Below are 24,733 nucleotides of genomic sequence, written 5' to 3'. Positions count from 1 at the left end.
GGTTAATAATTTTTTAAAAAAAACAGGAGATTAATAAAAACTTACAATAAGTTTCTGAATGCATTTTCTGGTTTACTTTGAGAATATACAAGGCAGAAGTGACATTTGTAATCTTGATGAATCCTCTACTAGACAAGAATGGTAGCCTCCCAAGGGGATGGAGGACCCGCTCCTCCCCTCCGTCAACCCCCACTCGCCTGAACCCAAAACACCCAGATCTGCACCATCCCCAACCATTCCATATGCCATCAGCACCCAGATCAGCCTCCAACAACGCCTGATCTATCCTTTGCTGGGTCTCACTCTAGCGCTCAACCAAGAATCGGCAAGGTCAAAGCCTTCGATGCCCCCATCTAGTTTCTGCTCGAGTCACCGGCGCCACCACTATCAATGCTCGGCTCGTGCTTGAGGAGTGGCCACGCCGACACCGACTCCAAGCCCGGTGGCCACCGCCCTGCGCCGCTTTTCCACTACCTCGTCTAGTCTGAAGGACGACCGGCACAGCCAGCTAGTGTCCTCGTCGTCTCCACGAGTGGCGAGTGGCCTCTCTCCCTCCGCCCTGCCTTTCCACCCAGGAGGCAGCTCGGTGGGAAGATCCAAGCTCCGTCAGTGGCCTGATGAGGACGACGACCTCCTATCCGATGGGAACCCCACCTCCGTCGCATCCCTGCCTACCAGCCTAGCCATCGTGCATTTGGTGGATGTGTAGATGCTAGCGCCGCTACCACTGGAAAATTCCACCTGGACCCGACTCATGTCTATCCTGGTGCGAACTGGTGATGGGGATCCTCCTGCTGGTGTGTGTGGAGGCTAGATTCATGGCCGCGAGGCTGGCCCGAGGCAATCCAAACGTGGGCATAGGTGCCGAAGGCCCCAGCAGGTTCATGGCTTGCCACTTGAGAGGTCCGACAATCGCCTACCACCTCAATGAGCTCTTGCTCAACAACGGATTGGGCCTAGGGTGTCCCGTCACCACTGCATCATGCCGCCGAATACTACGTGAAAAACGGTTTGTAGCAACGGGACAAATATTTTGTAGGGGCGACTTGTGATGGAGCCACCCCTACAGTGACGTGCTTGGGAGTCTAGAGACTAGCCGCCCCTACAAATGGAACAGCAGGAGCGGCTAGTGATACGAGCCACCGCTACAAATGGGTCTGATTTATAGGGGCGGCTCACACACCAGCCGCCCCCGGTGTTTCTATTTGTAGGGTTGGCTGGTGACTGAACCGCACCTACAAATGTCCCGCGTGTAATTACCTGCTATTTGTAGGGGCGGCTCAATCATCAGCCACCCCTACAAATGACTCAAGAATAAATAAACTGCAGCACCTTCTTCCTCCTCAGGTCACTCACTCCAACCCGTGAAAGAAAGGTGGGGAGGCCTTGGGCACCTCCCAAAAATTGCTCTACTAAGGGGGAAAGGTTTTGGTCTCAAATCCTTTGGTGGAGAGGTTGTAGAAGATAAGAAAATGCTATTCCACACTTTTTTGAAGTTTTAATGGTTGGTTAGTGAGTAATTAGAGTTTTATTTTTCTCTCTCTTCTATGGTGCTTGAGCTACTTATGAAGCAAATTAGACCCAAGTTTTGAATGTATTATGGTAAATTAGATAGGGGAACAAGATCATACCCTTATTTGGTCCATGTTTCTTGATTTTAGTGAACAATTAGTTAATTTTATTGATGTTTCATGTACATGTAGATCTAGATCTAGGGTTTAGTTTTTTTATTAATTTTATTTTTGTAAATTTATGTTTGATGGAATTGGACTAGGGTTTGTATGAAAGATATTTGGGTAAAATATAATTGTTTCTAATTGTTGTCTTTGAAATTGTGTATTGTAATCAACAAATATGTATTTTAATTATTTATGGATAAATGGGCCATTAATTAATTTTTCTCTAACATGGTGTGTTTGTATGCTTCATGTAATTATATTTGATTTATATTCATATATATCTGAAGTATATACAATTATTCTCAAGTAATTATTAATTTGATTCATTTTTATATATATCTGAATAAGTAGTTATTTAATGTTTGTTTTGTTGTTGTTGTAAAAGATGGAGTACAGGAACTCTTAGATGTATGGTTCGTTAAGGTTCAAGGAAGGTTTCTATGAAGAGGTGGATAAATTTATTGAAGCCGCAAAGAAGCATGCAACGACATTGACAGAGAATAAGGATACAATTATTTGTCCCTGTAAAGATTGCAAGAACCGTATGGCATGGACAGATGTGACTATCATCAGATCATATTTGATTATGCGAGGATTTGTTGAGGACTACACAGTGTGGATTCATCATGGTGAAACGGTTATTGTTAACGACGAGGATGAGGAGGAATATGACGACGAAACCCTAGAATCCCTGTCCTAATATTCAGCAGAGCTTGATGCACGAATGGATTCCGAGTTTGGCAATGAACAAGGTGGTGATGCTGGTGGTTGGGATGGTAACAACGAAGGTGGTGCCAATAATGATGGTGGAGCACGTGTCGGGGATGAAGATAATATGAAGGACATGATTCGAGCCCTTGGACCAGAGATTTTACTAAATAGCCCAAAAGGTCTAAAAAATTTGGAAATGGTGACAAAAGCATCGAAGGAGACTATGTATGGTGTTGAAAAGTGTTGTCCGACACATTGGATATTGCTACGTTTTGTGCTTGAGCTACTCATCCTGAAGGCTAAGTACGACTAGTCAGACTGTAGTTTTAATGATCTAATGCATCTCCTGTCATGGGTGCTGCCACAACAAAACTCAGTTCCCGCCAACACATACCAAGCGAAGAAGGTCATAAGTCCATTGACAATGGAGGTTGAAAAAATCCATGCATGCCCCAACCACTGTATACTTTTTCGTGGCGAAACGTTCAAGTCACTGGATAAATGTCCCCGGTGTGGGGCCAGCCGGTACAAGATCAATGATCTTTACGGTGAGGATGAAGCCTCCACGGGGAAAAAGAGGAATAAGAAGGGTATAAAAAAGGTGGTACAAGAATCTCAGCCCCCAGAGGACACTCAATTAGGCAACGATGCAAAGCAGAGAAGAATTCATGCCTTGGTAATGTGGTACCTGCCAGTGACCGACCGCTTGAGACGTATCTTCCTAAACCCTAAAGAAGCCACACTCATAACATGGAGGGATGATGAGCGCAAGGTGGATGATGAGATTGCACACTCGGCTGATTGTAGTCAGTGGCAAAGGTTCGATGAGAAGCACAAAGAATTCAGCGATGACCCAAGGAATGTACGATTTGGCTTGAGCACCGATGGAATGAATCCCTTCAATGAAAGGATGAGCGACCACAACACTTGGCCAGTGATCTTGACCATGTACAACATCTCAACGTGGTTGTGTCAGAAGAGAAAGTACCTTCTCACTATTCTTATTTCTGGCCCTAAACAACCAGGCATTGTTATAGACATGTTCCTCGAGCCTTTGATGCAAGAAATGGAGAGGCTATGGAGGCATGGGGAGCCGATGTATGATGCGTTCCGAAAAGAGGACTTCATATGTAGAGCAATAATATTTGTTACTACCAATGATTACCTCGCGCTGTTGTTTTTGTCTAGACGGAATCAAAGGGAAGACGGGATGCTTGGTTTGCTTGGATGGTACTACATGGGTGTACCTGGATGTATCCAAAAAGATAGTTTACCTAAGGAACCGACACTTCTTAAAGACAGGTCACAACTACTGCAGCAAATTGTTCTTTAGATTTTATGACAATACCCCAGAGATTGAACCCCCTCCAGAGAGACGTCATAACGGAGAACACGTGTACAGAATGGTGAAAAACATACGCATCATCTATGGATAGAAGAATTCGGATGGGACAAACAGAGATAGAAGCACACCTCCTGTCGAAGGCATACCTTTCAAGAAATAATCGATCTTCTTTCAGTATGTATCGTATTGGCTAGACTTGGAGGTCCCCCATGCCATTGATGCTATGCACTTGCAAAAAAATGTCTTTGAGAGTCTCATTGCTACCTTGATGGACATAGGCAAGACAAAGGATGGTCTGAAAGCACGGAAAGACATGGTGCAGCTAAACGTGATGCCACAACTTCACCCGGTACCTGAGGCTAATGGAAAATACACTCTGCCCACGGCGTGCTTCAACCTAACACCAGACGAGAAGAGAGCTATATGCACTTTCCTGGGGGGATCAAAGTCTGGACTGGGTTTTCAGCAAATGTGAAGAAGCTAGTGTCGATGAAGGACTTGTCAATAACACACTGCAAGGCTCACGATTGTCATGTGATGCTGACAGTCTTTCTACCTATTGCAATTAGGGCTATAAAGCCAGAGTTCTTGAAAATGGCCATCACCCGCATGTGCTACTTCTTTTTGAAGATCTCAAAGAAGACGATTGGCAAGCAAGAGCTGAGTGACCTACATGAATTTGTGGTGGAGACACAAAACCAACTAGAGATGTGTTTACCTCCTACTTTTTTGATATAATGCCACATCTCATGATTCACATGGTTCATCAGATACAGGTGCTGGGCCCTTGCTACTTGCATGAAATATGGTCATACGAGCAGTTCATATCGGTTCTAAGTCAATACGTGCATAATCGAGCATACCCAGAGGGCTCCATAATAGAGGATTACAGTATTGAAGAAGTCATCGAGTGCTGTCAAGAGTACCTAAATGTACAGAAAGGGATTGGTAAACCCGATTCTCGTCACAAGGGTAGGCTGGCTAGGAAGGGCACCAGTGGTAGAAAAGTGTTCATCGACTATGATTACAAAGAGGTCAGTCGGGCGCATTACAGTATATTATAGAGTACACAACTGATGCAACCGTACATTGATGAACACTTAGCTATCATTATGACGGAGAGAAATGGTCGTTCGGATGATTGGGTCATGAAATAGCATAAGCAATGACTAACTACATGGTTGAAGAACCAAAACATACCGCCTGGAGAAATCATAGACTCTATTACCATCAGTAGGTTTGTGGAGGGGCCATCGAGACAAGTGACATCTTGGAATGCTTATGACATCAATGGGTATACGTACTATGCCCACGCAAAGGATAGTAAATATGTGAACCAAAATAGCGGCATTCGAATAGAGGCTCTCGATGGATTGGGACAAAAGATCTAATACTTTGGCATCATTGAACAGATATGGGAACTTGACTATGGAAGGGATATAACGGTGGCCCTGTTTCGATGCCGTTGGATCAAACAACACCAACTGAACGAGATCGGATTGAGAGTCCTAGACCTCGAGAATCTAGGCTACCAAGATGACCCTTGGATGCTCGCTTCACGTGTCTCACAAGTTTTCTATATGTCTGACCCATAAAGTAACCTCCCCCGAAGAAGAAGACAAAGCACGTGGTTGCCTCCGAGAAACAGCACATTATTGGAGCTGATGGCGTGGACGATGTTGAAGCTTACAATAACTACGATGAGATGCCGCTATTCATAGACTTTCCTAAGAACATCAGTGTTGTGGAAAAGAACCTACCCAAAAATATATTACCATGGGAATGAAAAAGTGTCAAGGGGAAAGTCGTTACAACGGGCTAGCTAATTGTTGAACGTGGTGTGTTTGTGTAAGTGTGTGTTTGTAAGACTTCATTTATGCATGCGTGTGAGACTATATATTTATGTATGTGTGTAATACTATATATTTATGTATGTGTGTGAGACTACATTTATGCATGTGTGTGAGACTACCCTTTGCAACATCCAGATGAATCTATTTCAACATCCACTCTATTACTACTAAAACTCTATGAAATCACTTAACACTTTATGAAATGAAGAAATGACCAAAGTAAAAGTAGGAGATAGTGATGTGTTCAACAACTTTTATATTCATCACCTTTATAGCTGAAATCATTTAGTGGTTGAAAATCAGGTTTGAAACTATCATTTTCTAAAATTCAAAATTTGAACTGTTCAAATTTTGTCAAATAAAAAGATGATCAAAATAAAAGTTGTAGATAGTGATGTGTTCAACAACTTTTATATTTATCACCTTTACAGCTGAAATCATTTAGTGGTTAAAAATCAGGTTTGAAGCTGTCATTTTCTGAAATTCAAAATTTAAAATGTTCAAAATTAGTGAAAAAGATAGATGACTAGACTAAAATGATAGAGCATGATTTTAGAATATTTTAGAAAAAAAACCATCGCATTTGGAGTTAGTATAAGGAAGAAAAACTAGTTAAAAGTTTTAGCCACAGATTAAAAAGAGAAATCACACTTGTTCATCATTGATCATCACGAATAGTTGTAATTTTTCTTTTTAATCTCTGGATAAAATTTGTAACTAGTCTTTCTCCCTCATACTAACTCCAAATGTGATGATTTTTTTCTCAAATTTTCTAAAATCATGCCCTATCAAGTTACTGTGTTGATTTGGTCATTCTTTTCATTTGACAAAGTTTGAGCAATTTAAAATTTCAATTTAAAAAAAATAACATGTTCTAACGAGATTTTCATCCATTAAATGATTTTAACTGAAAAAGTTGTATAACTCATCAAGATCTACAACTTTTATTTTGGTCATTTTTTTATCTGACAAAGTGATAGTAAACATTGTTCACAAATCAATATGACTCTCGTATAGTTCATGAAACTATGAGTCATATATGAATTTGTAAACAATGTTTATTAATACTTTGGCACATAAAGAAGTGACCAAAAAAAAGTTGTAGATAGTGATGAGTTCAACAACTTTTATGTTAACAACTTTTATTGTTGAAATCATTTAAGGTTTCAAAATCTTGTTTGAAGTTGCCATTTATTGAAATTCAAAATTTTAACTGTTCAAATTTGGTCAAATTAAAAGATGATCAAAATAAAAGTTGTAGATATTGATAAGTTCTACAACTTTGGTATTTACGAGTTTTTCAGCTGAAATCATTTACTCTTTCAAAATATAGTTTTAAGTTGAAATTATTTGAATTTTAAATTTTGAATCGTTCAAACAAAGTCACATGACAAGATGACCAAAATAAAAGTTATACATGTTGATGAGTTATACAACTTTTATGTTTACAAAATTTTCATTTTAGATCATTTAATGTCCTAAAATTGTAGTCGAAGTTTTAAAATTCAAATTTTTAAAATTCAAATTGTAGTCACATGACAAGATTGAGTTATGTTTACAACTTTTATGACTACAATTGTTTTTATATGTATTTGTGCATATATAGAATAATATAAAATATTATATACATTTACTTTGTGTTTTTGTAATAAAAAATACAGAATTAATAATTTAATAAAATAGAAAATATTTATAGGGGCGGCTAGATCAGGAACCGCCCCTATAAATGCATTTGTAGGGGCGGCTAGATCAGGAACCGTCCCTACAAATCGTCCTGGGTATAAAACCACGGGCGCTCGGGTGAATAAGTGTTGGGCGCTCTCTTCTTTCTCCCGACACCGCCAGGCTGCCCAACTATCTCCATGCCCTAGCCATCGCTCTCTTCGCGCTGTTTCCTCTCACCTCCGCCGTCCTCCTATGGCAGCCTCTGTCACCCGTCACGCTTCCTACCCCAAATGCCGCCTTCCCCAGGCCGGCCACCACGGCGGCTAGGGTCTACGCGAGAGCTCACAATCCGGGTGGCTGCGCCCCGTCCTCGCCGGCCCTTGCGCACCCGGCCATGAGCGCACGTGAATTCTTCTCTCGCTCGCCCCCTCCCCCTCACGCACCGGTAGGGTTTGCAGCGTGCACCACCGGGTCTCTCCTCATCCCCTGCTCGCTGGGGGCGCCAGTTCTTGCGTAGACGCTTGTGCACGCGCGCCGCCGGATCAGCGGCAGTGAAGGTCGCCTGCCTCCTTCCCCTCCCGCTTCCCCTTCCCGACGCTGAGGAAGACGGGCTGGCACCATCCCCTCCTGCTGTCTTCGGTGCGACTTCCCCCGACGGCGCGGACTCGCCCGGCCCCTGCGACTTCCCGGCGGCGTGAACTCCCCCAGCGACCGCGTCCTGTCTCAGTCCACGACTTCTCGGCGAAGCGAGCTGATCTGAACGCCCCCGCTCTCTGCTCCAGGTATGCCTCCGCTATCTGCTCCAGATCTGAACGCGACAATATACATCTGGGTCGTACTTTTGCCTTCCTAGTCTTGCTAGTTGCTAGTAGTATGCATGTCAGTTAAGGATACGTGTGTGTGTGGATTCTTGAGCATGTCAGTTCAGATAGTGATTGAGAGTGACACATTATTGATATAGAGTGACACATTTGCTCGCTTGATTATCTTCCCATCGAGTCGTTAACTTGTGTCTGTATGTACTTGAGTGGCTGGGTTAATAATTGCTATACTGGATTGATACTAATTTCATACGAATGCTAGGCATCATTTAATTTCATTTTTTTCTAAAGTTCTATGCATCATTGCATCTTACTGCTTAGAACAAAATAAAGCCATGAATTAACTCTAAAAATAGAATGCACATAATTGAGTGGCCTGAATATTGGATCTGCTTGTTTTATGAATGCTGTGAATTCTAGGGTTCCAGTGATGGAAAATTAAGAGTCTCACGAAGAAATTGTTGTTTTGCTTGTTAGGAACTGGTGAGCTTGCAGGCTAGTATCTATTTATTAAGCTGAAAGGTGGAAAATATAGGATGAATATATGTATATTACATACTTAGCATTCGGATCTCCTTCATTTGTTATTCTGTTGACACTGATGCTTAGATGGGGGGCGAGTCATATAGGGTCTTTTCAGCCCAAGTAAATTCCGGTCGTGGCTGCAGAATTTTTGACATTAATTGGTCACTTTTCAAACTATTAACAACAAAGAGACGAATACTAAAAGACAAGTGCACAGAAATCACAGAATACACTTAGAAAATTTTCTCCATCATAACTTCATGGAGATCATACCAAACAAATTGTTGAGTTTTTGTCATCTTTAAATTCACAAGCCATGAATAAAAAATGAAGGTTGAAGAGAGGCAATCTGAGGTAGCAACAGACTAAAAATATAATAGGACATATGTGTCCTGTGACTGTTTCCCAGTAACTGTGCAAAAGTCCAACACAAAAAAGAAAAAGACAGAGAATTACCAAGGAGCAGAACTGCTTCATCCTTAGACCAAGTTTCCGAAACATGAACCTCTCTTCATCTGTTATTGTTTCAGGTCTGGAATCTTCAGTTGGCCTCAGGGCTGTTTCAACCTTTCCTAGTACCCTTTCAGCTTTCTCCGTCTTTTTCTGTGCCTGTACATAAATAAAGTGAAATTGGTTTGATTCAAATCATATAACTTGCATCTTCCAGTGATACAATGCATAGAAGAATTTAGCCACACAAGCTTAGATGCAACATGACCCTATATTACTTATGACAACAACAACAAAGCCTTTTAGTCCCAAGCCAATTGGGGCCTAGATTGAAAACCCAACAAGAGACACCAACAAGAAGAGAAAAGAACATGCCCTAAACTACTTGTCATACTAAAACTATGCATCTGCACTCTGCCATATTTTGGGGAAAAATATAAGTTCTTGACGTATTTTGGACATCATGAGGCACATATAAAAAAATGTTTCCAGAAGATAAGATAGAATCTAACGAAGTGAACTTAGACTATTCAAACTTGGTCACTTACAAGTGAGAGCTTCCACTCTAGTTTTCTTACGAGGTCAGCATGTCTTGCAGCTTCAATAGTTCTTGTCATTTTGTCCGCATGATTCTCATCAAGTTTAGTTCCATATTTAGAATTAGCCTCTAGAGTCTCTCCTAGAGTACCAGCTACAGTAGGTTGTACATATGTCTCAGCACTTGAAGAAAAATAAGATGCTGCCTTTCGGCGTGCTTCCTCTTCATCTTGAAGTGACTTTGCTAATCTTTCCCTCTCTAACAGCACCTCTGCAAGTTCTGAGGACAAGAAATCCTTTCCTCTGTAGAAGACTATAAATTCATTGTTCCTTGAAAGCATCACACCACCTGTTAATTTCTGATGTGGATTGAAAAAAAACATTAGCTATGAATCATTAGTTCACTACAAGACCTACCTAAAAACTTGAACAAATGGATAAGTGAAAAGAAAAACAGCAGTAGTGTAACAACCCAAAAATCCACACACCAAAAATCACAACTACAAAATTTTTTCTTCAAAACCCCATGTGATGATGAGTGACATTGTAGAAGCCAACCTTAAGTGTTGCATTAGAAGTAACCCAACCAGACAATTTCATGAGCATGCCATGTCATTGGTTATCATGTTTATTCAAATACTGACAAATGAGACATAGCATACATTGTCAACTCAAATAGTGATTGGATTTTCATTTGTTTTATGTAATGTCTAACAACACCTTTAAAGAAATAAACCATAAAGTAGTTATCACTCAAACCAAAGAATAATTGCTTAAAGGGAAAACTAATCCTATTTTTTTGTATAACAAAACTACCCCTATTTTTGTTATACAAAATAGCTAAATAAAGTTCCTAATATATATAAAAGAATGTTGTGGGCCTCATACCTAAAACTCCAATGAATAAGGTACACCAATTTGGAATTCAAAATTTCAAACCAAATTTGAATTCAAAATAAAGAAGAAGAAAAAGAAAACAGAAAAAGGAAAAAGAAAAGAAGAAGAAGCCTCTCGGCCCGCCAGCGCGCAGCAGCCCAGCAAGCAGCCCCGCCTGCGCGCGCAGCAGCAGGCCGGCAAAACTCGCACGGCCAGCCCAGCAAGCAGCCCAGCGCGCGTCGCCCACACCCGCGCGCCTCCCCGCTTTCCCTTGCTGCCGCTGCCACTTGGCCCCGCATGTCAGCCACCCCCATCCACAGTGTCGTCTTCCTCCCCCACGCCGCTCACGCCTCCGACCAAGCCCCGATAGCGCTGGCAGGAGCGGGCCAGGGGATCACGCCCGGGGCATGGCCTTGTCCCCTTGGCGCCGCGCCCACGCAACCACGCGGGGGCCGTTGGATGCAAGCACGCGCCTCCGATCGCCCTCGATCTCCATCCGCCGTTCACCGAGCTCCATGGCCGAGCTTCGGCTATAAAGCCTCGGCCCCGGGAGCCCTAGAGCTCTCCCATCGCCCCACCGCCACTTGGTGGCCGTCCACAGCACACCCGAGATAAGAGAGAAGAGGGATAGAGGGAGAAGAAGGAGTGTCCGACGCCGCCGGTGTCGCCGGAGCAGAGGACGTCACCCCCATCAAGCACGTCGACGCTGCGCTGCACTGCACTGCACTGCGCTGCTTTCGGAGCTACACGGCCACAACTCGCCACTGCATCACCATCCTATCTTCCACGGCACCTACGGTGAGCGCCCGACTCTCCCCTGCTTGCCGCCGGACTTTGCTACTCCGACCATGGCGCTCATATCGTGAGCACGTAGGCCAAGGCCATCTCCGGCCTCTGGGTACACAAGCACAGCACACTCACGCGCACACCCGCGACCACCTCTGAGCCCTGGGACGCCGTAGCAGAGCACGTGCACGCCACGCTCACGATGACGCCATCATGCCGTGCACCACCACTCACGCACCCGGTCGCCTCGCCAGACTAGGACATAGTCGTAGCACCGCCGTGACGTCTGGAGAATAGCCGCGTAGACCGAGTCATCGATAGCCAGCCACAGTGCCTTGGCCACGAGCACCAGACCACCACCAGACCTTCGCCATGGCCGAATCAAGCCGCCACCGTGGCCAAAGCTACTGGGGGCTCCAGAAGACCCTTCGACCTGCCCGACATGCCCGCTGGAGCATCATGACGCTCACGCGCCCCACAGACCCAGCCTATGCCGCTGCACCCGCGCCACCCCCGCACGCCAGTGACCTAGGAAGCCCTATCCATCGCCCCGACCCCACCGTTGCAGTCACCATGGCACAGGAAGGCTTTTCCCCACCTCAATTGGATGCCTGAGCCGTTGCGGGAACTCGTCGGAGAGCACATCACCGGCGGGAGCACGCCAGGGAGGAAACGGAGGATTCTTCCTCGCCGGTCACACACGCACGTGCACCCGGTTCACGAAGACCGCAACGGAGGAGATGAAGGGTGGACTCGGTCCACCGAGGACCCAGCCTACGGTCCATGGACCATGAACGCTGGTCCACCGTGAGCCACGCGGTGTGGGCTGAGCTGTGGACGGAGCCCAGTAGAGGCCCAAGGACGTGACGTGGCAGTGCCATAGCATGCCACGTGGCGGGCCAAAGCCCGGCCCAAATCCAGCCCTGTCTAGGCCCAGTTTGAACCCGGCCCGTATTGACCGTTGACCGGTCAATATTGACTGTTGACCTAGCCCCACATGTCAGTGGCACAGACACTCTGGACCCACATGTCAGATGGTGACGTCATGCTGACGTCATGCGGGACCCACACGTCAGAAGCCAACACAGCCGGGGTGACATCATGCTGACGTCACGATGACATCAGCTGCTGACGTCAGCAGCCCTGGACCCACATGTCAGTGACCCTGACCGTTGACCGTTAACTCGCCCGTTGACTTGACTATGACTTTGATCGGACCCACATGTCAGTGACCCAAGAGCCTCTGGCCCCACCTGTCGGAACTGATGACGTCATGCTGACGTCAGCTGGACCCCACCTGTCAGCTCGGAACCGAGATGCTGACGTCATACTGATATCATGCTGACGTCAGCATACCACGTGGAACAGTCACAGCGTGACACGTGTCAGCCCAGCATTAATTCGGCCTTTTTCCATTTTCAGAGATGAATTAATCTTCGGAAATTCATAACTAATTCATACGACCTCAGAAAAATATGAAACTAGGACCAAAATTCATCTAAAATCGAGCTCTACGCAATGAACCCATGTTTGAGTGCATTTGGCTCTTTTGAATTTCCATTGCTTCTTTGTGCTATTCTATAGACGTCGCTAACACGACTATAATGCGATCATATACAGACTCAGAGGAGAATCAGACGGACAAGGATCGTGAGTACCGTGAGGAGTACGGAGACGACTACACTGAAGGTACCACATCCCACCCAATCTCGTAGCACCTATTACGCATGGCTAATATAGAACTGCTATTGCTTTACTTTATTGATGTAATCACACTGTGATAGGACTTGCATGGTAGTATGCTTACTTGATGGCCTCTACCTTGACACAACCTTACCCCTGCATACCCTGCTATTAGGCTAGACACACGCTTACTGCTATATTTCATTGCTTATATTTCTACTACGCTTATACTACATTAAATGCGTGGTGGAAACTGGTGTTAACTGGACTATGGGGAGAGTGCTGCGTGTGTGACTTGGGTGTGTGGAGGGTGAGGGTTGTGTCGACCAAGTTGGAGTATACGACGAGCCTAGGGTAAGTCTTGCCGTGGGGTGCTACCTGGGCACCCCTGGAATAGATACCTGTGGTGGGTAAATGGTATATGAGGTGGTCCTGGGTGTGAACCTGTGATGGGTGGAGCCCGGGGTGGAGGTGCTGTGGTGGCACGGTAAATGGAAACCCTGATGAAGACATTTTGGCTCGGTCACCCCTAAGGACTTACTAGTACTCAGATTCACCGGGAAGCCTTACGTACCACTCGCCCTATATGGTGCGGGACGGCCGGACTACTTGGTAGGATATTGCCACTACTGCTAGGTTGATAGCGGACAGTGTGAGGGAGGTACGGGGCATGGAGGATTTCCCCCACACCCTTCCGAGACTTCATGGAGACCTTGTGGACCTGGCTCATGACTCACAGTTTTAGCCACCCCAGACTAGACTTGGGGTGTACCAGGGCTGAATGGTAGAGTGGCTTTATCCTAGGCTAGCAAGCGGCTGGAATCAGCCTAGTTGACGACGGTCAGCGAGGAAGGCGGATCTTGTGGTTATGTAAAACCTCTGCAGAGTGTATGGTTGATCGATCGATACATGTGCCGACTTGTCGGCTATGGACCTTTCCTGGGTTTCGCTTAAACAAGATAGTGAGATGAGTCCTTCTCTTCTTTCCCCGTGAGAGAGTGTCTGTCATAGCCAGGGGCTACGGGCCTTGAGACAGTGCCAAGAGGGAGTTGGCCTATCGACTGAGAGATGGTATGGTGATGATGTGGAGATGATGGTATATCGATCCCAGGATTGAAACCTGGCTCTGGACGGAAATGGGGTGGAATGGGTGTGGGAATGGTGTTAAAACTTGATCAATTGTTATTATATACTTGATATGCTAATACATAGGAAACCCCAGCCTTATAGGTTCCTTTTGATTATATCCAACTTGCATCCAATTTCCACAAAGCAATGCTCATAGGGTGGGAGTGGCCAGTACAAATCGTACTGATAAATTTTGGCACACAGGTTCTGCTGAGGAGTATAGCTCCGAGGAGTTTGACGGATGAGGGGTTCGTGCCTACGCTCGAGTTTGGCGATCATATCTTCAAGCTGTTCTGAATGAATGCTACTTTTGATTCCGCCAAAGCGGCGATGTAATAATTTATGTAACTCTGCACTATTTGTACTCTGAAATTATCGTTGTATGGATGTGGTATTCGACTGGAATTTGGGTAATATGATCTACAACGATCTTATTACACTTCGACTCTGTGGATTTCCCTTCGTGGAAATCAGGTCGCTTCAAGTAGCAGATTGTTCTCTATAACAGGGAGCCAAAATGTAAACATTAACATTTTGGTTCGTAATCTATGTTCCACAGGACCACAACTCTCATCGATTTAATCTTTCATAGAAACTATGAATTTTTCATGCAAAATCAGCCAACATTTTTTATTGATCAAGAGCCCAAATCAGTACATAGGTAGCATTAATGCTCATTTAATACAAACTTCAAGCTGCAGAAAATGGATGAAAATGACAGTTGCAAAAGAAAACCTAGAAGGACTTCGAATATGTATTGTGTTGTTGCTAGTGATCAATTAACATTTCTAACTAGGATACAAATATTTACATATGCTACCCAAATTGTACAAATCTAATAAGAGACACTTTGTTTACTTACTTTAATATCTTCAGCCATTGTCTTACTGGTGGTAAGCTGTACTCCTCTCTTCAAAGCAACTTTAGCAATAGAACTTTTCTCCCACAACTTTACCATAGCATTAGCTAAGCCTTGGAGTTGTCTGCTTCGTCCTAACATCCATTAGTAAGGGTGAAATTAATATAAGATAGTACAATGGATCGACAAGTTCATAGTTTAACTAAAGCATAAGTGCATAACAGAAGTTACCGAGAGCAAAGTGAGGAGGTAGTCCCCGGGCAAGATGGCGTAAATTGGTAGTGTCCATTCGGCTAAGAGATGGCCAGACACCATATGGCAGAACTCTGAAAGGGGGCTTGTAACCTGGCACGGTTGCAGGAAGTAAATCTACATCTACTGGTAACGGGTCGGATCCAGGCCAGTCAGTGTATCTTGGGCCAAGTTGATCCAATAGTTTGTCAATTTCATCTTCATACTTGATTTCTGGTGCTTGTACAACTATTTCCTCTTTCGCAGCATTAGAAACTAAAGGTCCATTGCTATCTTGTACACTGTTTGCTTTCTCAGTTGGTAGTGAGGAAGCATTAGGAGACCCTTTAATTGGGGACTTCATAGCAAGAGACTATGAATTCTTCTTTAACCCCTTAGTGGTTTCTGGTTCATCATAATCTACTCCCCTGTACAGAGAAACAGAAGTCCCTAATCTCCATATTACTAATCCTTCGGTTTTTCTCTAATCACCACCATTATAAGACACAAAAAAGGAAGAAAGTATATCAGATGACAAGCACATCAAATATCTAAACAGAGATGAGTTGAGAATCAATCAAAGCCACTATATTCAACTTAGACTTTTCTTATTACTTTTTTGCACACAACTCAATTCACAATAGAATATTTTTGCGAACATTTCATAATGTTTCAAAAGCACAGTGTTTTTCAAAGATCTAATTGTACACCGAATATACTATAGTAGTTGTACCCAAATATTCGATGATATTACCTACACTTAATATGATTTTGCTAGTATCTTTTCTCAACTGAACTTAATAATAGAAACAGAATGTAGCACTCGTTTTCAAGTCAATTCTACAATGGGAAAGAACCATAATAAGTGGAATGATAGAACTTGATAATTAACATCATAAACATCAATTGTATAGAGTTTTCAAGCACTGACAAGATGCAACTCATTGGTATCCTGTCCCTCGCTAAGAGTAACTGAGTTACGAGCTATGTGGTATTCTACTTCAACAACCTAACTGAGTTATGCTGCTAAATCTGTACATACTGAAAACAAGTCTGTCAGCCACATTTGAAAGGGTCTGTATATGTGTCATTGGTGAATACTTGTGCCTTTTCTGGTGCATCATAGGTCAACTTGTAATTTGGTGCTCTCTTTGTATCATTTATAGTATTGGATGTTTTCGTTGAGCTTTAACAAATGATTCCTTAAGTAATGTTTAGTTGATTCTGTCAGAAGAAAATATACTCTTAATTTCTGCCTTTTGCTTATAGCAGTAAGTGATTTCCTATGTTTTCACATTGGTCGGTTTCTACTGTTAACTATATTTGTGATATTTTCTTGGACTACTCTATTTTCTGTTATCATGATAACTACTTCTACTACTTCCCTACTACTACTGTTACTACTTCTACTACTTCTGTCTTATGTCAACTACTTCTACTTCTGTCTACTACTTCTACTACTTCCCTACTACTACTGTCTACTACTTCTACTTCTATCTTCTGTCAACTACTTCTACTTCTGTCAACTACTTCTACTACTTCCTTACTACTACTGTCTACTACTTCTGTCTTCTGTCAACTACTTCTACTTCTGTCTACTACTTCTACTACTTCATTACTAATACTATATACAACTTCTACTACTTCTATCTTCTGTCTACTACTTCCCTACTACTACTGTCTAATACTTCTATTACTTTTGTCTTCCCTACTACTTCTGTCTACTACTTCCCTACTACTACTTCTGGTCTTCTGTCTACTACTTCTACTACTTCTATGTTTGGCAGCAGCTGCTCTATTTTTTTTTGGCAACCAGTAGCTGCCTTTTTTTTGGCAAACTCTCACCTCCTCTCTCCTCTTTTGCTTATGATGAAATTGTCCAACTCCATATGTTTTGCCGAATCTCCCCTCTCCTCTCCTATCCTCTCCTTTGTTTTGCCGATGATGAAATTATCCAAGTCCATACATTATATGGAATATGAGCTGATGATCAAGAACTTATAAGGAACTTGGCATCATTAGCAGCCGCTCCTACATTACATTCTCCTCTCTTCTCTGTTATGATGCCTTCATGCTCCAAGTTCATGATCAAATGATGATTGACATGTTTCTGAGGCCTCTACTACTGCTACTACTCATTTTTTTGATATATTGTTGTTTTATAGGACTACTTTGGTTTATAGACCTTTTTTATTTCTTATACCTTCTCACGTACCTAAAGCACACTTTCTTGCATCTATTAGAACAAAGCGCGAAATAATGTCGTCGACACCAGACAGTGCAGCCCGATGCCCCGATCATTATGAGCAGCCAACCTATGAGGAGCAAGCACTAGATGACTATCTTACTCAGGAGCAGTTAAATAACAAGTTAGAAAATGATCTAGAAGTGATGCTTACTCAAGAGCAGTGTGATGAGGAGGAAGGGGGAGCAGAAGGAAGAGTAGGAGAGGCTGTTGAAGGCAAAGAAGAAGAGGATGATTATGATGATGACTCAGAAGAGGGATATGTAAGTCCCGAGGATCCTTTCCCACGTGAAGCCAGAAGGAGACCAACAGAGGAAGATTTTGACAAGGATTTTGACTCGAATGAGGAGGTAGGGATAACGCCTTAGCTTGTAAATTTTGCTAAAGCTTTGGCTGTGTTACCTCTGCTAACACTTTGACCTATCGTATATACAGGTCCCTCCTAAAACTTAGAAAAGACGACGTCGATGTCCGTGACATCTCGCTGGACAAGACGGACTAGAGGAAAGGAGAGCAGAGGCAACAGCCACAGAGATGGACATTGAGGCCTCTGCTCCACAACCTCAAGACACAACTACGACTACCAAGCCTAAGAGGAAACGAGGGGATAGAAAAGCAAATCAATATCTAGATAAGGCATGCTATGTGATAACGGAGGTTGGGCCAGCAGGGGAGATCCTTGAGCCGAAAGAATTAAGTGGACAATTCCGTAATGCGATCGGGGCCCTAGTTAGAGATAAATTGAACCTAGCAATCCCTAACTGGAAAGAGGTACCAGAGAAGAAAAAGGATGAACTATGGGATAGGCAGCTGAAGCTTAATTTTAGATTTTTGGAGGATAAGCATGAATTGGTAAAAAAATACTTTCAGAATGATGGGAGAGTCATTCCGACATTGGAGGTCAGAGCTCAACAAGAAGTATATCCAAAAGGGGTTAATTCCCTTCAACGAGTTCGACAACATAACTCCTAGTCAATGGGAGGAGCTCGTGGCTCAGAAGACTTCATCGAAGGCATTGAAGCTTAGTGCCCATAACACCGAGGTGGCGAAGAGGAACAAACACCACCATCATCTAGGCCTCGGTGGCTACTATGCCAAGGAAGAGCAGTTTAGGAAGATGGACGAAGAGGCCGCAACTGCTGGGAATATTGATGTGATGAATTTGAAGGTACGCTCAAGGAATTGGATATATACGAGGAGTATAGAATCATCCGGCGGTAATCTTAAGTTTGATAAGCTAGAGACCCAAGAGGCAGTATCAAGGATACTGAAATATGTTGAAGACAAGGAGAAAGGCTCATTCAATCCTTCTAGAGAGAGGGATGAGCTTAGCCTTGGCTTGGGAAACAAGGAGCACACAGGCCGCACCAGGGGGCTAGGGAAAAGGATGACCTGGAAGCAAGGATTCGAAGAGGACAGGCATATGTACAATAAACATGGCAGAGAGTGGGAGAGTAATCTTGAGCTCCAAGTGAAGGCTCTAGTTGCGAAGGCGCTGGATGAGCAAGGACTCTCTATGGAGCCACGGATATTAATGACGCCGCTGCGAGAACTGGCATTAGTTGGCAGCCCTCCAAAAGTTCCTAGCAGCCAACGTTCCACTGCAGCCACAACCCCCGTCGATCGCATACAGGAACCAGCTAGTTGCACCTTGGTGTTTCTCAGCGGCCAGCAGAACATTGTGATGGAGATGGCAATGGGTGTGGCACATTCTCTCGGTGGCTTACACCACAATAATAAGATACCATCGGACTACACTAGGATCGAGGTGCATACTATGAAGCCCGACTTCATGCAGTGGAGGATAGACTACGCAACTCTCGAGGGGCTAGTGTTACTTGGAGACGTAATGGGGCAGTTCATCCTCTGGCACAAACGGGACATTATATTGACTGCTTCTTCGCCGCATCCCCCTCTCCTAAATTTGGAGCGAGTTGTTGAGGTCGGGGAGATATTTTCACCGTCTCATGACCACCACATTCCTAAGATGCCACATTCTTCCCCACCTCCTAGCGAGCATGTGCCTAATAAGCCACAACCTTCTCTAGCTCGTACCGAGCAAGTGCATGATGAGATGCCACAGTCTTCTCAACAAGCACAGCCGATACATGAACAATGAGTGCCTCCTGAAGAAGGTGATGCACAAGAAGATGAGGATGTGCCTGAATGGGAACTTCGAAAGAAGCATCCAATCACCATAAGATCAATTTATGTTTCGATGAAAGACGTCTCATCGGTGTCCAAGTGGTATTCCCATGACCAGTTCAAGCCTGAGAACCAAGTTAAAAAAGTCTCATCACGGGCTTTCTGATGAGGCTGTCACTAGCAAACTCTACCAAATAGCAAAGCAATATCTAAATGTTGATGCCATCAAATGGTCAAAGGATTGCCCGAAAACATATGAAAGAGGCAAGCCCTTCCTACAAAATCGAGACATCCAGCGCCTACCACTTGGAATGAGAAGGTTCCATGATTGGTACTTGCGTGTTCTCCCAATGAGCATAGACCTCATATAAGCATGCTTCCCCACCAGCACATTTGGAAGCCCGGCCGGAAAAATTATCTTTGACTTCAATGACATGCAGACATGCTTTCACCTGGGAGCAATGGAGATGAATCTAATTCGCACGTGGTGCCTGTAAGTCCTTGTCCTCCCGATATGATATGAATGTAATCTTTGAATTTTGTTGTAACTAACCCACGCCGTGATTTGTAGAATGCAAGTGCACATTATAAAACAAATGCCAAGTGTGAAAGCCGGGTATATAGACCCTCAAGCTATAGCATAAACAAATTTTAATTACCCTAAACAGTGGAAACTGGATAACAAAGAGCTAGCTGCTGAAAAGACCATTCGGGAGAAAGAGCATATCCGTACGACGAAACTAAGGGAAGAGTCCCTTAATGTTGCGGCATACATTGCCCTGGCTTTCAAAATTCTCCAACAGCACTCTACTATATGGCTACTATACAACTTCGAGTAAGTTAAACTCTATACTTAAAGCTTTGTTCGATATATTTTATTCGATGCAAAAGAGCTTATCTAGTTCTATGATTAAATTAATGCAACAACCACTGGATTTGTATAGGCGTCGATGTCGGAAGGAGCATGGCATGGGTCTTTGATTCAATAGATAGGGACCCGGTGACATACAAAGACTTCATATCGATTCTCAAGACGTATACATATCGACAATCCTCATTAGCTTATATGTTTATATACATAATTGTAACGTTCACTTTTGGATACTAACAAGTTGTATTTGCTAAAATAATTCGAACAGGGCATTAAGGTTCTATGTCACTAAATATCACGGAAGACACGATCCAACAAGGAAGGAAAAGCTAGCTATAAAAATACTATGTGCGGTAAGTGTAACTTACTTCTTCAGTACTCCATTACATGGCTGTCAAAAGTATTACTTAACATTTTTATATGCAAAACACATAGTGCCCCAAGCAGAAGCCTGGGAGTGTACATTGTGGGTACTATGTATGTTCTATGATGAGTAACACCGGTGCCTACAGGAGACATCCCTTAAGGGTAAGTTTGAACCTCTTCATCCGTAGTATAAAAACTTCGTACATGGTATAAAATATTAAATCAAAACTTGTTCTCTTGTAGTGGAAAGAAGAGAAAAAAATAAAAAGAGACCCATACGATGACCAACTCTTAGAGCTCGTCGGTAATCTTTGCAACTTCATATTGGACCAGATTGTACACGTCAAATGCACCTACCATGACCGAGAGTCTGACTTAGGTAGAAATTCTCAGTATCAACACCTTCGTGAGACGGAAAGGCTAGCTCTAGGCCGTTGATAACAATGTGTATAGAATTTGATATTGGTTTTACCTTGTGAATTATGTCTATTTAATGATGGATTGTATATATTCTTGTGAATTGGACTTGTAATTGTAGTTTATATAATACTCTTGTGCTTGTAGTTTATATAATACGCTTGAGCGAACGCGGTTATGAAAGTTGGTCGCGGGGCGTTCGGTGGGACGTTGAGCGAACGTGGTTCGGAACGTTGATCACTCACTCGCAACACGAACACGGAAATACACGCAAATAAATAGGGCGGTTCTGGTCGAATTTGAATTGTAAATTTGAATTTTTCTAGACTGAACCGCCCCTACAAATAGATATTATAGGGGCGGCTGGTACTACAGCCACATCTGCAAATCGATTTATAGGAGCGGCTGATAACACCAGCCGCCTCTACAAATCGATTTGTAGGGGCGGTCTGAAAACCACCCCTATAAATACATAATTTATAGAGACAATTTGATAAAGATGGCTGGCTAAACCGTCCCTACAAATAGTCTACAAATGATATCTATAGTAGTAGAATGTGCACGGGTGGGGGGTGGCAGGACATCCTGCGGCGAGGCCAGCCGGAGTTACGCGGTCGTTCAACCCACGTGAGGTCGTTGAGGTAACAAGGAAGAGCACCGCAGCATGGCGCACTTCCGTGGGTGATGCTTTATGTGCCTTGTGCGGGACCACAAGGTTGCTTCCTGCTGTCGGGACCCATTGAGGTGCTTTCGCTGCAACTGCAGCGGACACCTATCCAAGCATTGCGCGAGACGCTGCAGCCTCGACAGTCGTCGTCGAGTCAAGGACAACACCCAGTCCAACAGGCTAATCGCTGCTCTGCTCACGAGCGGCTCAGCTTCAATGAGTTCCCGCCGCTCGTTGGGGGCGCCTGTGTCGTCCTCGGGCGAGATGTTCGAGGTGAACTCGGGAGTTGCGGTCATGACGCCCAACTCTACTATTGCGGCAAAGTTGGTCGATTTGGTACTGATTAGTTCCACTTCACTTTGCTAAATTTTTTAAGATTCTCCGTCACATCAAATCTTTGACGCATACATAAAGCATTAAATATAAATAAAAAATAAAACTAACTACATAGTTCAGACGAAATTCACGAGACGAATCTTTTAAGCCTAATTAGACTATGATTGGACACTAATTACCAAATAACAATGAAAGTGCTACAGTACTATTTCGTCGAAAATTTTGTAAACTAAACAAGCCGGCGATTTAAGGATGACGTCCTCACCATGTCAGGTCGCATCCTCTACTCTGGACCCCATGCACGAGGTGGACTTTTCCGGGGGAATGGTCTCATGGAAGGAATCCAGGGATGACCTGAACCCCCACGGGGTCTCGTGGGTTCCTGGGGCCCATCCTTCAGGAGGACTTAAGCCTAGTGGGTGGCCAGGCCATGAGCACAAGTCCGACAGCTGATTGTTTTGGGCTTGTGGACTGCATGCATGCTGTCACGGCCTCAACCTCTCCATTACTGCCCTCTCCCCTGTGGAGATTGATGGCCCTGATGGGATGCTTGTGTCACCGGGTTTTTGGCCCAGATGCCATCCAGTCAGCCGCCACCGCCATGCCAGACATAGGTCCCGTTCGGGTTTTCCTGAAAAGTTACGCCTGACAGTACCGTTCGCTGATTTATTATGAGAAAAAAATAATATTTATTCACTGAAACAGTACGTCTCATAAGACAAGCGAACAGGGCCATAGCTGCAGATGTCATCAAGGATTTCGTCGACTCCTTCCGACGGCCACTGCAACAGCGCCTCGTCACGTCCCCTCCCAGTTTGAGGGTGACCAAGGTGATCGACTATGACACAGATGACAATTTTGTGCCCCAGCACAACGCTCGTCTGGAAGCTAAAAATAAGTTCAGGGAGCCGAAACCAGGCGAGGAAGGTTATGATAAAAGGTTAGCTTCGAAACCACCACCGAGCTCCCCGATCAGGCATCCTTCGAAAAATTTCAGCAAGCCTTCGCTCTGCGGCTATCGCCCGTGAAGGAGGCAATGCATGCGCTATTCCCAGGTAGGCGGTGCAAGAAGGGTGCGGCAGTGACAACGCGTAGGTTGTGGGTTGGCAGCCTTAGTTTTTCAATTCTACTGATGTATAGTATATTTTTAATGGCCTCGCTTGTTTAGTGTTCCGGTCTCACCGGTGGCTCGCTAGCAAGAATGAAAACACTGTTGTAACCTTTTAAAACTTTCTGTCTCTTAACAAAAAAACAGGGCTCAGTCCCGATCGTGAAAAAAATAAGAATGGTAAAAGAAGTCGTGAAAATGGCAGCAACATGTTGAGCCAAGCCGAGAAGGTGCAGACTATGGACCCGGCCCAGGTTAGCTCGACACTCGTGGTCCCCATATATACTTGAAATATTTACATGTATGGCCTTCAAAAAATGTGTCTTTTTCCATGGCCTTATTTTTTTTAACTTACATACAAGGCCCGAAAACGAAAATTCCTTCCCTATATGTATGGATGAAAACGGTACGGATATTTATTCGACCGTCCGTTCGACCGAACAAATATGAACACTTATCTGGATAGTTACTCGGATATCCGTAATTTTTTTCGGATACGGATACTAAAACGGATATCTTAGGCGGATATCAAATACGGATGTAATATCATCGATATCCGGCGGATATCGGATAATCCGGTTAAGTATCGGATATATCCGGATATTTAAAAACGGATATTATCCGGATATTATTCAAACGACCTTGGATGGAGAAATGATCAAAATAAAAATTGTAGATCTCAAAAAGTTATGAAACTTTGTTGTTTACAACTTTTTCGTTTGAAATCATTTAGTGCTTCAAAATTTAAACCGTCCAAACTTTCTCAAATAGAAAAAACTAGTTTATAGGCGTCAAAATTTAAAAATCACAAATTTGAACCATCCAAACTATCTCAAATGGAAAGTTGACCAAAACAACAATTGTAGATCTTGATGAGTTGAACAAACTTGGTATTCAAAACTTTTCAATTTAAAGTCATTTATAGTTCATAATACTAGAGTCAAAGTGTTGTTTTTTCATTTGACCAAATTTGACTTGGTCAAACTTGCTCAAATGAGACACTAAATGACCTCAGATGAAAAAACTCTGAATACCAAGTTTGATCGTCTCAGCAAGATATACAATTGTTACATAGCTCATTTTCCCATTTGAGAAAGTTTTATCAAACACTAGTCACAAATTCTTCAATCTCATATAGACTTTCTGAAACTATGTCGCACACTTGTAAATTTTGAACTACATTTTGTTCAAACTTTCTCAAATGAAAAAATAGCCTATATAAGGATTGTAGATCTTGATGAGCTGAACAAACTTGGTATTCAAAACTTTTCAATTTGAGACAATCTAGGGTTCCGAAAACTAGTTTGTAAGCATCAAAATTTAAAAATCACAAATTTGAACCGTCCAAACTATCTCAAATGGAAAGTTGACCAAAACAAGAATTGTAGATATTGATGAGTTGAACAAACTTGGTATTCAAAACTTTTCA

General features: G+C 43.5%; 1 pseudogene; it reads right to left on the bottom strand.

Annotated features, from left to right (window-relative positions):
- Nucleotides 1–7,795: 7,795 nt before the first annotated feature.
- LOC136543179 (CRM-domain containing factor CFM3, chloroplastic/mitochondrial-like) lies at nt 7,796–22,156 on the bottom strand (annotated as a pseudogene).
- Between the last annotated feature and the right edge of the window lie 2,577 nt (nt 22,157–24,733).

This window comes from Miscanthus floridulus, chromosome 3 (assembly GCF_019320115.1).
Source record: "Miscanthus floridulus cultivar M001 chromosome 3, ASM1932011v1, whole genome shotgun sequence".
NCBI classification, from domain to species: Eukaryota; Viridiplantae; Streptophyta; class Magnoliopsida; order Poales; family Poaceae; genus Miscanthus; species Miscanthus floridulus.
This window is presented reverse-complemented; position numbering and strand designations above follow the sequence as displayed.